General features: G+C 35.5%; 1 protein-coding gene across 2 annotated transcripts in view; it reads right to left on the reverse strand.

Annotated features, from left to right (window-relative positions):
• Positions 1 to 9734, reverse strand: part of LOC114366499 (uncharacterized) — a 29222-nt gene extending 19488 nt beyond the window's left edge. For both annotated transcript variants that reach the window (XM_028323389.1, XM_028323388.1), the window contains exon 1: positions 9578 to 9734. The gene's annotated coding sequence lies outside the window, so the exon portion shown is untranslated. The remainder of the gene's footprint in view (positions 1 to 9577) is intronic.
• Positions 9735 to 15277: the final 5543 nt, after the last annotated feature.

Raw genomic sequence — 15277 nt, forward strand, 5'->3', positions numbered from 1 at the left:
TAGAATTAGGTCTCGTGACACGCCGGGGAATCCCCATGTGTGATCCAGGGTTTGAAGCCATGTGGCTTGTTCTGCACTAATAGACGAATCCAACAAATTACAAATAATTAAAATCGATCCGGCCATTCTTGAGTTATAAATAAATGGTTAGAGTAACCCCACTTTGTTCTATGTATAATAAATATTGCAATGCTATGTTAATTAATTTCATATTGTAATTTTATATTATTGTAATGTACGATGTCCTCATGACCTCTTTCACCTTGCCCGAAGAATCTAGCTCAATTATTATATCACACAAATTATGCATATTATTATGAAGTCATAATGTCTGCATAGAAATTTAAATTTAAACGTCTATTATGCACATAATTACATTGATAAGATAACGTAATAATATAGTGAAGGCTTAAAGATTTCAATTGAAATTATGTAATTTTGAATTTATAAGCATTGCAGCACTTTAAAATACCAAAAACCCGAAAATACCTACATAGATTTCTACACAATGGACTAGTTTTTTAAAAAAAACTTTTAGTCCGTCAATTACATTATCAAAAAAATATTGGACACGTATATCTTTACTTGTGAATGAAACAAGTAATGACGAAGTTGTGATGCGTTGAAGTTCCGCGTAAAGTCACACATTGCTACAATTTTAAGCACGCCTTGACGTCATGGGCCTCTTTTGAAGTTTGCTGCACTTTATCTCTCTCAATTTTCTTTAGTTTGAAAAAGTGAAGAATACATGTCGAGTAGTATTCATTGATAAGTTAACCGACAAACTAATTCAAACTCTTGCTTTTTTATCGAGGAAACATCCCTATTATCCTTATATAATTATAAATAATGCATTTATTTTTCTGTGCACTATTTTGTTTGTTGCTTTTGATTTTGTTAATTTTTATGCAAACAATTTAAAATATGAACTTTCATATCTCTTACATACAAATTATAAATCTTAATAATACTTAGTATCTAGCCGAAATACGTCCACTGCTGGACAAAGGCCTCCCCCATCTTTCATCCCATATTTCATAACAATTGAAAATTGCTTTTGTGGAAATATGAAATGTAACAAAAATACTGATTTTCACCATTTTGATAGGACTCTTTTTTTAAGTCGTAAAACATGCATTTACCCATTTCCGATCATATCGTCTCGTTCTATCGCAAAGAATCACCATTTGATGAGAGCGAGAGAAAAAAAGGAAATGGGTACCTGGAACTGTGGCCGATACTACATTCGTGTAAAACGAAACTTTAAGTCATCTCCAAAGCTTTTCTACGAAAGTTCGTTTACCTTCATAGAATCTCACGTGTCATTGCTATTACATGATGTATGACATAACAGTTGTATTGCAAAATAATAGATACGACTGACGTCGGCGACATTTATTTGTTACGTTTTATAAAGTTATTGTTACGAGAAGAAAGTTATTAATGATTATTGTAAGAATATAATATGTTTAAAGCAGTGGACGTAGGCTGCTACCAACTGGGCAACATGGAAAGCGTTGGGGGAGGCCTATGTTCAGCAGTGGAAGTCCTATAGCTGAAATGATGATGATGCTGTTCAGCAATACTCTGCTTTGTGAGCTTAAATGAACTTTTTTGTCCGTCTTCCTGTCTCTACAAATCTTCCTGCCTGAATTCGAAATCTTTACTTAAGATGTTTCTATTCATGAACACAAATATAATAGTGGGGGACAACGGAACTTTTTTGGTTTCGATGTCCACCACTGAGGGACAGAGCAACTCATTTCTTCTCAGTGTCCACCAGTAGGACCCAACGGGAAGATTTCAGTAGCGCTGTCCCCCACTGGTGGACATTGCAACTTTTTTTCTCGATGTCCACCAGTGGTGGACAAATAGTGGAAGACATCGGGAATAAACGATTTTTTCAAATATTAATTAAAAACTGCAGACTTTATGAGTAAGTTTGTCGAAAAAGGAGTAAACAATTTCTAGGAAATTATAGGTGTAAATAATGTGCCTTATATTTTAAGTTAGTTAATGGGCTGGCACATAATGTACTGACGACGCCCTACCTTAGCACCTTATGTACTCTCATGATAATGTGCAACTTTGCTTCTAAAGTGAATAGCTAGGGACTGGAATTCGTTGCCTGCTGCTGTCTTTCCCGAAAACTATAATCCGGGCCTTTTCAAGGCGAGAGTGAATAGGCACTTACAGGGCAGATATGTACCATCCTAGACCGCATCCCACTTAACATCAGGTGCGATTGTGGTCAAATACCTGCCTTGTTATGCATAAAAAAAAATGATGCTGTCAATACAAACTTACAAGAAGCACTTGACTCTCCGAAGGTAATATTGGTTTAACAACTATTGCATCACGTAAATCCAAAACCTCAGAACTCGCTAACATCTATATCAAACAGTTTTCACTTATCCCAGATCTAGTGACTATTACAAAATACTTCAGTGAACAAACATACACGCCAACAGTTACATGTATGTATGTATAATAGCTGACCTTAGGTCAGTACTGTCAACAGCACTTCTGATTGTTTTTTGTTGCAAATCCGTACTTATTACAAAGACATAGATGCCACAGTATTCAGCCTGATGTGATATGTACACATTAGCTCATCTGTCAACGATTCGTCGCCTTCAAATATTTGTGTTTTGGAATATTGGCTTACAAAGAGCTCCTGTTTGTATTAAATATAAAAAACTTATTAAACTTAAAGAAGTTTTTGTACAAAAACAATTAACACGTTCACTATTTCATTCATTCAAATAGAAAACATAGTATTTTATATTGTTTAATGAATAAAATGTGTTATGTATTTATCCCGTCGTCTAGTACCCATAGTACAAGCTTTGCTTAGTTTGGGACTAGAGGCGCAGTGTAAAAATGTCCAAGGATATTATTATTATTATTATTATGTTTCATTAACAGTCTTTATTAAAATCTCCATTGCTCATAATCCACCACATCCAATAAACATATTTCTTCATTAAGTACCTTAGTAACCCATATTATAGTATCAACTAACGTAATGTATCAACACTTTCTTCATTAACTACTTTAGTGATCCATATCAGAATTAAACCAAGGATGAAGCCTAAATCTGCACTTTTGGCAATCGTTACTAACGCTCGTATTCACAAAGATTACTATGAGGTCTCACAGTGCGCGTGGACGCACAGGATGACACACAAACCAATCACAGAGCTCTATTCAACGCTGTGCGTTCGATTTGCTGCTTCACTTAAGCAAGCATCGTTTGTGAATACGGACTTAAATCTATAATAATAAATAGTAAAGTAATCCTGCTTAGTAAAAAGCTTTTTTCCGTTTTGGCTCTTTGCCTAGACTAATAACAAAATAGTCGCAAGTTCTAAACAATAATAAGTTTTTGTCCGACTACGTCAGTCGAAAAGGAGAGTAATGTTTTAAACTTGCCTCATGAGACAATGCATTCTCGGTTACACTACAAACACATTTTCCGCAAAGGCTGTGGCTAAATTAAAAGCGTTACAGAAAATTATTGAATTAAAAAAATGTTTTATAATAACTTCTACATCTAAATGATGTAGGTATAAGAAGCTGATAAAAAAATAGGCAAATTTTAATAGATTTTTAAATAAGATTAGAAAAATAATTACATTATTAAAAAAAATTACTCAGTGTCCTTTAATACTCTACCACACTGACATTTTGTTCCCGAAAATACTCATTGTTATATGTATACTAATTAATTACACATTTATCAAATCAAATTAGAGCGTTAGCTTCTTGTAACGTTGATACACTTCGATGTTGATATAAAATACTACCGCAATCTAATTTCCAGACAGCGCCATCTCTGGTTCATTTTCCACATTACAAACTCCAAACCTACCAGCTCTCAGCCAGTCCCAAGCCCGTGAACCTCTACCAGTATCATAGACAAACACCGCGCACCGTGGGATAGCACACTTTTTGCACCAGATCCCATCTCGGTATTGTGCCACTGAATGTGGGTAAATTACCTCCAAGTGGGGTAATTTGAATTGATTGATGATTCTCAGTAGGAATTAGATTTATTGTTTTGTATTTTGAAACGGTAATTTAAAGTTGGGACTTAACAGTTAATGTGAATTACGATTACCTACTGCACGCTTTGCATATTATTTGTAAGTAACACAGTGTTTAGTGAAGTAAAGCTCATTATGCTTCACTGCTAAATGGAAATAATTTACACAAGTTAAATGTATGAGTAATTTACTTTCTTACATAAAAGTTGAAATTACTGAATTTAATTTGTTTCACTGGCACCTTTTCATACAAGGAAACAAAGAGCTAAAGAAAGTAAAGCTTTATTAAAAAAAGCGTTTATCCCAGCTCTATTTAATTTAGAAAAGTCTTCAACTCAAAGCCTGTTACTGCCACACGCTACATTAGATCATAAATCTTCTTCACTACTTTATGTGGTCATAAGTAATCTAGATATTTTTTATGAGTACAAGGCAGGTATTTGACCGCAATCGCACCTGATGTTAAGTGGGATGCAGTCTAGGATGGTACATAACTGCCCTGTAAGTGCTTATTCACTCTCCCCTTGAAAATGCCCGGATTATAGTGTTCGAGAAAGACAGCAGCAGGCAACGAATTCCAGCTCTATAACATACCTAGGTTTTTCTTCCTTCTAAACTCTAAAGCATCGTGTAGTCACTCCAGAGTTTTGTTTCATTTGATAAGTAACAATTTTCCGCTCGTTCCAATTTCATAAGCAACCTATAAAACTTCACACAATGCGTTCCGATCAAGATAACCGTTGTAATTGTTCAAAAATTAGTTTAAGCGCATGCGCGAGCCGTCAAAAACAAGATGGCCGCCACAATGATGTGATTAATTCGCGTTATCACGCGTGGGAGTGTCTGGCTGAGGTTTTCCGAAGAAAAGTTTTTGCTATAGCTAATTTAGAACTTGCAGTTTTATTAGTTCTTTTGTTTTGTGAGATTTGCATATTGAAATGACATATTACGTGCAGGTGTTGGAAATATTCAGGTCACAATATTGTTAAAAAATAAAATGTAATCAAGTAGGTAAAACTTTCGCGATGGGAAAAAAAATAAAGACAGAAAAACTATTAATTGTTTGACACACACAATTAGTACAGTTGGAGGCGATGCAGCATAAAAATAAAGAGAAAACAGCAGGAGACGAAGACTTGAAACAAAATTAGTAGGTACGGCTCTTTATTCTGATAGCCGATAGAATTTGTTTGAGAGAGCTTAGCTATGGAGCTATTCTTTTTATTTAAGACTATTTAAATACTAAAACATCTCCTCCTCAAATGTGCAATCACTCGACCCATCCAATAACAAAAAAAGTCAATGATGATTCCATAATAACTAAAATGGTTTTGTCTTATGTCAAACAAACCGTTACAATAATAATCCCATTTTTCCAAACGCCAGGAAGTAAACACTAAAACATACACGATCCCGAAATCGTGTCGTCGTACACTCGTCATATCTCGATATTATTGTAATTGAGATGGCGCATCGTGCGCACGATCAGGAAGCGACTGAGTTCAAATGTGTTTATTTGAGAGAAAGATGGTGCATTGACTTCTACTTTTCATGACTTAATATGAAATTGTATTTGTTAGAACTTTCAGATTCCACCTTGTTTAGCTGTGAAATAAAAATCAAGTCATATCTTTGCCCATAGAGAACTTTAATTTATTTTTATTTATTATTGTCAACCTTTTTTCCCGTGCACAAACTAAAGATTTTGGAGTTGGATTTTTATTTATTATTTTTTATTTAAAACTTATATGCACATAGAACGGTGTACATAAGGCGGACTTAATGCCTTTCGGCATTTTCCTCCAGTCAACCTTAGGGCCAAACTGAGAGTAAAGTAGGCGGTATAAAATTACTATGAATATAGACAAAAAAATACATAAATAACATATGAATACATACATAGATACATACATATACAGGGTGTTAGGTAAATGGGCACATGATTATGTCAAATCGAAACGAAATTTTTTATTTCCTCTACAAAGTCATCTTTACATAAACATGGAGTAAATTACCCCTGTAATACTATAGCAATTTTTGTACATCGAAAGCTCAAAAAAAGCTCTATGCCAATTTTAACAACTAATTGGTCAATTTTAATTGGGACGTTTTTTTCCATGTTTGTTGGGACCAATCGATTATTTCAAACCGAGTTCCCTTTTGGATAAGGTACCTAGGGTTTTGTTTACTACTTACAGTAAAAAATAAACCCACGTTATCCAAACAACAAGCCATCTTCGCCATAACCCTACATAACTGCACTCCATAACCTTTACTTTACCCGTAACCTGCTAAACAGGCAGTGAAACCGAAAGCTGTCAGGGCCAGGGGAAAGTCTAGGTCCTGACCCTAGGGTCAGGCCCGATGCGCCTGGAATTGATTATGCTAAGGTACAGTCGAGTTTGTAGTGATTAGGCGGTATTATACAAGGCGATTTTGTTATCAGTATCCAAATTTTTTAATAAGCTCTATAGAACAATTTAACAATAGGTACAACTTCATCTTAATTATTTTTAATCGCGGTTTTTTCGCAAAAAAAAATATTAAAAATCTAATTCGCGGGTGCTCATATCTTAATTTTTAAATCTAAGGCTTATTTTCGCGTATCATGTCTATTAAGCTTTGTAGTTAACTGTGTGTATGTATTTTTCAATGAACGGAGCATTATCTATGTGAGCCAATTTTGGAACCGCGCGCAGCGGATAAAAATAAGTAAATATGGAAAAAAAATGTTTTTTACGTAAATCGATTAAATTACTGATTCTGAGTCGCTCCTAAAAATTTGGATACTGATAACAAAATCACCCTGTATACTAAGGTTGGGTTGCACCATCTTACTTATATTTGACAAACGTCCAAAATCTGTGAAACTCCATACAAAAAACACCGGTTAGCTAGATGGTGCAACTCAGTCTAAGTGTAGAGCATATTTTGTTTAAAAAGTTTAGGTTAATACTTTTGCTGTTCTACATAATAATGAGAATTCCAATAAATCATTATTTTAGCAATTACGTTGGAATAAGTTATTTTGTTTTTTTGAAAAGATTTCGCCGCGCGCGCCGTATCAACTGAGTAAAATTTATTAAGTTACAGCAATATTCAAACCTGATTGGTAAAACTCTACAGATTTTTTTTCCAGTTTTATTTTTACTGGAAAAATACAGTAGAAAGAAAATTTACTGTCATTGAATGAAACAAACTATTCTAAGTACCTACCAATTAATTTAATTGTTTTATTAAGTTTGTTCTAAAGCAGTCGAAAATTACGAATAAAATAATAGCTTAGTAATCTTTCAAGATCAATCTCGGTAGGTGGTATATACGGTATATACACAGTGGTATATAATATACCACATGTGTAGACACAATAAAGGGTTGCAACTACTTTTTATTGACATGATTGGATCTCCAAGAGTTTTATATTCTGTTATCATGTCATTAATCTCTATATTGCACAATTATGAGTTAACGACTCATGAATGGAGGTTTGAAATGCTATTATAGGCCATTGAATGTATCTAGATTTTAATAAATAAGACATGAGTGAATCCGACAACATCGTAAATGTAGCAGGGAAGCGCTGGACGCAGGCCGCTACCAATCGATCAACGTGGAAAGCATAAGGAGAGGCCTATTTTCAGCAGTGGACGTCCTATGGCTGAAATGATGATGATGATGATTGAAGATCTTAGATAGTTAAGATGGGGCTAGGACAAATTTATAGGACAAACTTCTTCATCGTCGTTCAAATATAAAGCGGTCCACTTCAGAAGTTAAATAAGAAAAACACAATCTCCCGTCTTTTTCGTCCAGTCTCTGTTGAATTTTTTTTTGTTGAACAACAAAAAATTTGTAACTATACAGGGTGTTAAGTATGGTTAATTCTAGATAGTTCGATTCAAGTTAGGAACCCGAAGATTCTTAAAAAAGTATGTAAATTATGTAAATGTGTTAAGATTTTATGGCTTTTTAATTGATTGCAAAAGCTCTACATATAAAGACTTTCTGTATAGACTTACCTCCACGCATAAACCAATTAACCAACTAAAGAACGTCCTTTTAAATAATAAATAACTTCAAATTTAAATTCAAATAGTTTATTCAGTACATAGGCCCTTACTAGGGCACTTATATAAAAAATCGAATTGCCTAAGCTAGGAATCGAACCCACAACCTTTCGTTTGCGACTGCTCTTCCATCTGAGCTACTTAGACACTGGACGACGTCCTTTTGTCTTTAAATTGGTTTCGCAATACCCTACAAGTAGAGGTCATCAATTTTAGCACATTTGTCATTTTCTAAGGCTTATGAAACTTCGGCCTAAGGACATCTTACCTGCTTTTTTGCTACACAAATACAGCCTTTAAGACCTACCAATAAGATGCTTTTTATATTAGATTTACAGAATAATTGTGATGATTCGAATGATGATCATAAGTATGTAGCATTATCTTGATTGAAATAATCAGTGTCATTTTGGTTGACATAATAAAATTGTGATTGAATTGTCCCTTATTATTTACAGCATAGGTACACACTAACACAGTTTTTAGGTTGGTCGATTGAGGTAATCGGCCATACTATTATTTTAATAAATTAAGGAGCGATAACAATCGTCTTTAAAGTTGTAGAAAATTAGAAATTATAGAACTTGCTCTACATTTATTAAAATAGATTTTTTTTCGCACCAATTGAAATACAGGATTAATGTTAAAGTTTTGATAGAGTTAAGTAGGGTATACGCAATATTTATTTAATTAACGAAATTATTAAGGCAAAAAATATACCTCTAGTAAACTTTTTAATTAACCAGCAATTTGCTCTACATTACTTATCTGTCTTCAATTTCAGTTCAATTGAACTTATCAAGTAGGTTAAATAAAAAGTAGGCCATTTCAAAAGTTTTCAGCAAATTGAATAGCAAAATTGCTATCGACTGTAATTAATTCTATATTTTGTAGGATGTATTAGTTTTATGCCTTTGCCTTCAAAAACTTAATTAAAAAGTTACGCTGTTCGGGTATGTTTGAATTAGTGTTGTACGCATGCATTGTAGGCGGTTGATAAAATCGGTTCATTAAAATTTTCAATAGGCTGACTTATCGCGATTTCCCACGTCACTGTCAGATTGAATTGTCAACATTGTGCTTTTTATTAAGTTGTCATTCACCCAATCTATGTAATGATTATTTTTTATGGAGAGTATTTCCTCATCGCTCGAAAAGGAAGTTATGATTAAATCTTTTTTGCAATGAGTAGTTGATATATGCATAATGTGCATGCAATAGGTATATTATGATTGTCATGAAATGCGATGACTTTTACCGATTAAAATCAATCACTTTTAGTAGCCTAATAAATACTTTTTAATTCATCATCATCAATTGTTTCTGTTTGTACTTTTTGGAATTTATGCATTAACTTGTAAAAACACAATTTGTACATTAATTTAAATTCCATTACGATTTATTATTTACCTATTTAAAATACAATTTAAGATACTGAAATAAAATTCATAAGTCACTGACCTTGTTCAAAATAAATGCCGGTATTGTATTTAAAAACCGCAAACCAACTGCAAACCACAACACTGGTCACTGCGAAAATCCGAATAAAGAACACTATTCGAAAAAAAGATGTCACTTTTTTTTAAACACTGACTTTATAAGCGGCCAGCACCAAACGCGAAAGGAGAATGCACGCGCGCAAACAATATACCACGCTTATAACCCATGCCAAAGGTTCACCCTCCACTACACTTTGACCTTTCGTTTCTAAACGCTGTTCCTATAACAGAGGTCACGTTACGCTGGCCGTACATCGGGGGGGTACAAATTAATGAAGTTTTGGTAATTAGCAAGAATAAAATACTCTTACTAGAGTTGCGTAAAATCACAATACGACCGAAGGTTGCCTATTGAGACGTCTCTAAAACAGATTTCACAGTACATAATTGATAGTTTGATACATCGAAGGTTTACGCGAACGTTACATTGTGAAGAATGTTACATTGGTGTAGCAATTTATGTTTATTTGCTCCTTAATTATCAATTAAGAGATGGTTAATGACGATTTGGCCATTTATTGGGGTTTTACAGCCAATAAAAGATAAAAGTTGCAAAATGCTTTGAGGTTTTATCTGAAAAAATAATAATTTATGATTGATCAGATTTTTGGATTCGCATTAAAAATATTTTACTTATAAAGTTTTGCCCATATTTTTATTATAATGATATTAGTCTTACTAGGTTTTTTCGCGTCATTTTTCCTCAAAATAGAGTTGTAATTTTAATTTACTTACTACATTTAAGACCTATTGGATTTAGGACTACCATGTTGATTTAACAAAACCAATTATAATAATTTAATCGACCCCAGAACCAATTCAGTTGTCTCGACTCAATCATTCAACAACTTATAGAGCCATTATTTAAGAAAAGAATATGTTTTATTAATTGACCCGACCAGGAATTTAACCTGGGACTTCGTAAATGCTCACTAACTCACGCCACTACGCCATCGCGCCCAAACCATACGTGTTCTGTACAGTCAGCGTCAAATAATTCGTGACACCCAAAGTAGCCAGTAAGTTCGCAACACGTCTATGTTACTACAACTAGCGGCCGCCCGCGACTTCGTACGCATGGATTCCGTTTTACCCCCTTAGGGGTAGAGTTTCGTAAAATCCTTCCTTAACGGATGCCTATGTCATAACATCTACCTGCTTGCCAAATTTCAGCCCGATCCGTCCAGTGGTTTGGGCTGTGGGTTGATAGATCACTATGTCAGTCAGTCAGTCACCTTTGAGTTATTTTATACTAGCGGCCGCCCGCGACTTCGTACGCGTGGATTCCGTTTTACCCCCTTAGGGGTGGAGTTTAGTAAAAACCTTTCTTAGCGGATGCCTACGTCATAACATCTACCTGCTTGCCTTTCAGCCCGATCCGTCCAGTGGTTTGGGCTGTGCGTTGATAGATCACTATGTCAGTCAGTCAGTCACCTTTGAGTTATTGTATTATAGATTGGAATAAGGTTGTTTTGTCAAATTTTTTTGTCACTTTGGATATCACGAACTATTTGAGGCTGACTGTACATAATGACGTGACAAAGCAGCAATAGGCTGTACATTTTACGGTTTATTCTAGTAGTGACTTGTCATCTTCTTACATAATATTACCGAGCTTCGTAGGCAGTTTGAAAGCTACAGTAAAAGCTTTATATGATGTTTAAGTACTTATTATGTTTCTTACCATATGACCTTTATTGTAAGCTTTGGCATAGTTTACAGCCAATTTCAGAATAGAACTGCTAATTCTAGAGCTTCTGTTTCATTCATACTTTAATTTAATTTTCTGTAAATACTTATAGTAACAGAATTCATACAATTTAGTTTATCAACCAATAAGTCTCTTACCAGTAGAAAGCACATGAAAATAAAACCTATAAATACATAAGGACTACGTGTCTATGGGCGACGGTATCACTTACCATCAGGTGATCCATCTGGTCGTTTTCCTCCTGTCCTATTAAAAAAATATTGAAAAAGTATTAATTATCTAAGTATGTACCTACATTTTAAGAAAGCCTCACAGGCGTATCTATACGCAAGCAAGCAAGCAAGCAAGCAAGCAAGCAGGCAAACAAGCAATCAAGCAAGCAAGCAGGCATGCAGCATGCAAATTTGACTAAAAACTTGAGACTTCTGTCACGGCTCCGGCACTGCGGGGCTCTGGCGGTCCCTCGCGTGCTAATCGTCGCAGATGGCTTTCGCTCGACACCGCGTCTTCGGCTTGCTGGTATCGTATCTATTGCGTTCGTAGGCCGAACTATGTAAGACTTTTTATAAGTAGGTGTCTAATTTTTTGGCTGTTTTTTATAAATAGCTAAAGGACAGAAGCTTCTTAAGAATGGAGGTTGACGGTAAAGGTCACGGATCGTTTAATTGTTATCAATTAAACGTAAAGTTAACTTCACGTTAAACCTATTAAGCAGTTAAATATTTTGTAACAATCACTACTGGTATTGATCATTTTTCCCACCTTTTAATTAAGTAATTGAGTTTGTAGATATTTTAATTTAGGTATTTGTCTCCAGAAGAATCGAACTAAGAAACTAAATTAGTAGAAAACCATGACTTTTTTACATTGTTCTTATTACAAAAACACTGTTTTTTATGCATAACAAGACAGGTATTTGACCGCAATCGCAGTGAGATGCAGTCTAGGAACCATCCTACCATGTATGATATGTACCAACATATCTGCCCTGTAAGTGCTTATTCAATCTTGCCTTGAAAAGGCCCGGATTATAGTGTTCAATAAAGACAGTTGAAGGCAGCGAATTCCAATCCATAGCTGTTCGCATTTTAAAATAATTAGGTAGTCCAGGGGATTAGAACAAGCATTACCTCAGTTCCTCCCACTGGGAAATGAATCCGAGAGTAACACCGGTTATCGTTAAACAGTCAAAGTTAGGTGGTACAACTCAGTCTAAGCGTTTTGATGATAGGACCTTACTAAGAGGAAGAACCGTAGGAGAACCAAAGTGACCGACATAACTCGCAGAATTGCTAAAATCAAGTGGCAGTGGGCGGGGCACATAGCTCGTAGAGACGATGGCCGTTGGGGCAGAAAAGTTCTCTAGTGGCGACCATAGGCCGGAAGACGTAGCGTAGGAAGGCCTACTGCTAGGTGGACCGACGATCTCGTAAAGGTGGCGGGAAGAGTCTGGATGCGGGCAGTGCAAGACCGTTCATTGTAGAAAACCTTGGGGGAGGCCTTTGTCCTGCAGTGGACATCATTTGGCTGAAACGAGACTAGACGACGAAGAGAAAGAAAGAGAGCTTTCAATCCACGTATCGATAATACTCGTAATCGAGTAAATCCATCGCGTGCACAGATACATAATTCGATTACCGATATATCGAGTTTCCAATAAACACCGTGGATAATAAAGCTGTTGGTTTAGAGTTTTGATAAGTGAAAGTGAATCGTTAGTTTTGCGAATAATTTTTGAATAATTTTAAGATGTGATGTCATTTCTATTGAATACACAGCAACATTATAGTTAGCCTAGGCGCAGACCATCGACTTTTATTAGTTGACCGATAGCTGGGCCATGGACGCTTTGCAATTGAGGGAAGTTGAACCTTAATTTCGAACTCCTCCTATGTTCTTCTGATTTATTTCGTTGCGGGTCCAATGACAGTTTAACTTTCCCCCGGGACAAACTTGACCTTCACTGGTTGGGTTTTTGTGGCGGTCAAGCTGCAGATCCTGGCTACACAGGAGTTGCAGTGGTGGGGACGAGAGGTGGGAATAGTCCCGTAAAAGTCAGTGGTCTGCGCCTAGGCTAAACACCCAGTGGATTAGTGGTTAAGAGTTGGACTCTCTCTATCCAAAGATGCTAGGTTCTATTCCCAGGTCAGTACTTCACATAAACATTTTTTTACCCACAGGGAAGCTCTTGGCCTGCATCTTACCTGTTGGAAAGTGATGATCATGCCAAATATGGAAGCGAGCTTCATCCTGAATCCTCAACCAGTACTTACTTAAGCGAGATCAAGGTATGATTTATAAATACTATCTTTTCAATCGTGTGAATGGGAAAAGAAATATAATTTAGATCACGGGGTTTGTCTAGATCAGTGTTCCGCAAAGGGTGTAGTTACCGTGGCACACTGGTGTACCGTGGTTATTGGTGGTGTGCCTCGGAAAAATAGGTTTATCATATAAACTTATTTTTAGTAAGGGAGTAGGGGTAATGTTAAGACTAATAAGGTAATTACTTAACAATTGATTTTTCATGTGTGGTGTACCATCAAAAAATTTCGAATTCCTAGAGGTACCTTAAACACAAAAAGTTTTCGGAACACTGGTCTAGATGTGTCCTTCCTAGGAGCTCTACTCCATCGGAGCTAGAATGCTAGAAAATCGACGATTTTAGACGACAAATGTTTGTGCTAATCGTGCAAAATCGATAAAATTCTTATCGTGGCGCGCATCCTAAGCCTACATGACGATTTTCAGCTTTAATTTATTTTTTACGTACACTTTTACTATTTAATTAGCATTGTGCGGTAATCTAACGTTAGTTTAGTTACATCTTCAGTTAATTATTATACAAATATTCAAATAAGTCTAGTATCCGGTTCATAATACCCGTGGTTAATACCTAGATACTAATCTAAACTTTACGCAATTTCACTTGAACCAGTGATCAATTCAGAACGTCCGTGGAAGTAAAAGAAATCATTTGCATATTTTTAGTAAATGTAATTTAATTATTTTCCTGAGACATAGTTATACGGTGACAAGAATTGAGTATTGAAAAAAAATACTGAAACAGATGCTTTTCAGTGATCTCTACTTTTTGTGCATTATTGTATTTTTGGTGATTTCCCTTTTTCTCATCGCCATCTAAGTATCCTTCCTTCGTCGGATTTCATCGAATTGAAAAAGTAATTAACTCTAATTAGATAAAAATGTAGTATTTTCACTGAAAACATGAAAGTTCTCGTATCTTAGTTTACAACGCGTAGGAACTACGAGTACCATTGTCTTTAGTTACCGTTTACCCAATACCTTTGCCAATGTCAACTATGGTTCGATACATCAGACAACAATGTTCAAAATTGCATTTATTACAGCTGAGTACGTGAATACGGTGCCATATTGTTAACTTGTTGTGCTTTTATCTGAACATCAAGTTAAATCTGCATTCTTCTGTCAGTAAGTATGTAATTATATGGCGTTACTAGCTTTCCGCCCGTGGCTTCGCCCGCGTGGAATTTTGTCTGTCACAGAAAAACTTTATCGCGCGGGTCCCTGTTTCAAAAACCGGGATAAAAACTATCCTATATCCTTTCTCGAGACTCTCCGCCGTATTTCTATGCCAAATTTCATCAAAATCGGTTCAATAGTTTAAGCGTGAAAGCAAGACAGATAGACAAACAGAGTGACTTTCGCATTTATAAAGCACTCGGCATCAAATAAATCGCACCTCCCGCGACATGCACTTATCAAACGTATGCATCCCCACTTCCCACCAACATTGGTACCATTTGAAAGCCTAGTTCTAAACTTCATATCACTAAAGGAAAGGTTTTTACCCCAAAAATGTGTCTTTACAAGGATCCAGAGTCACTTCTTAAAAAAATAGGTAGTTACGCTATAGCCACTTTTTATGACTATAAAACTGTTAAGTTGGGATTAATCGCTATCCATCTG

This window comes from Ostrinia furnacalis, unplaced genomic scaffold (genome assembly GCF_004193835.3).
Source record: "Ostrinia furnacalis isolate ACB-3 unplaced genomic scaffold, ASM419383v2 OfSCF0635, whole genome shotgun sequence".
In the NCBI taxonomy this organism is placed as follows: domain Eukaryota; kingdom Metazoa; phylum Arthropoda; class Insecta; order Lepidoptera; family Crambidae; genus Ostrinia; species Ostrinia furnacalis.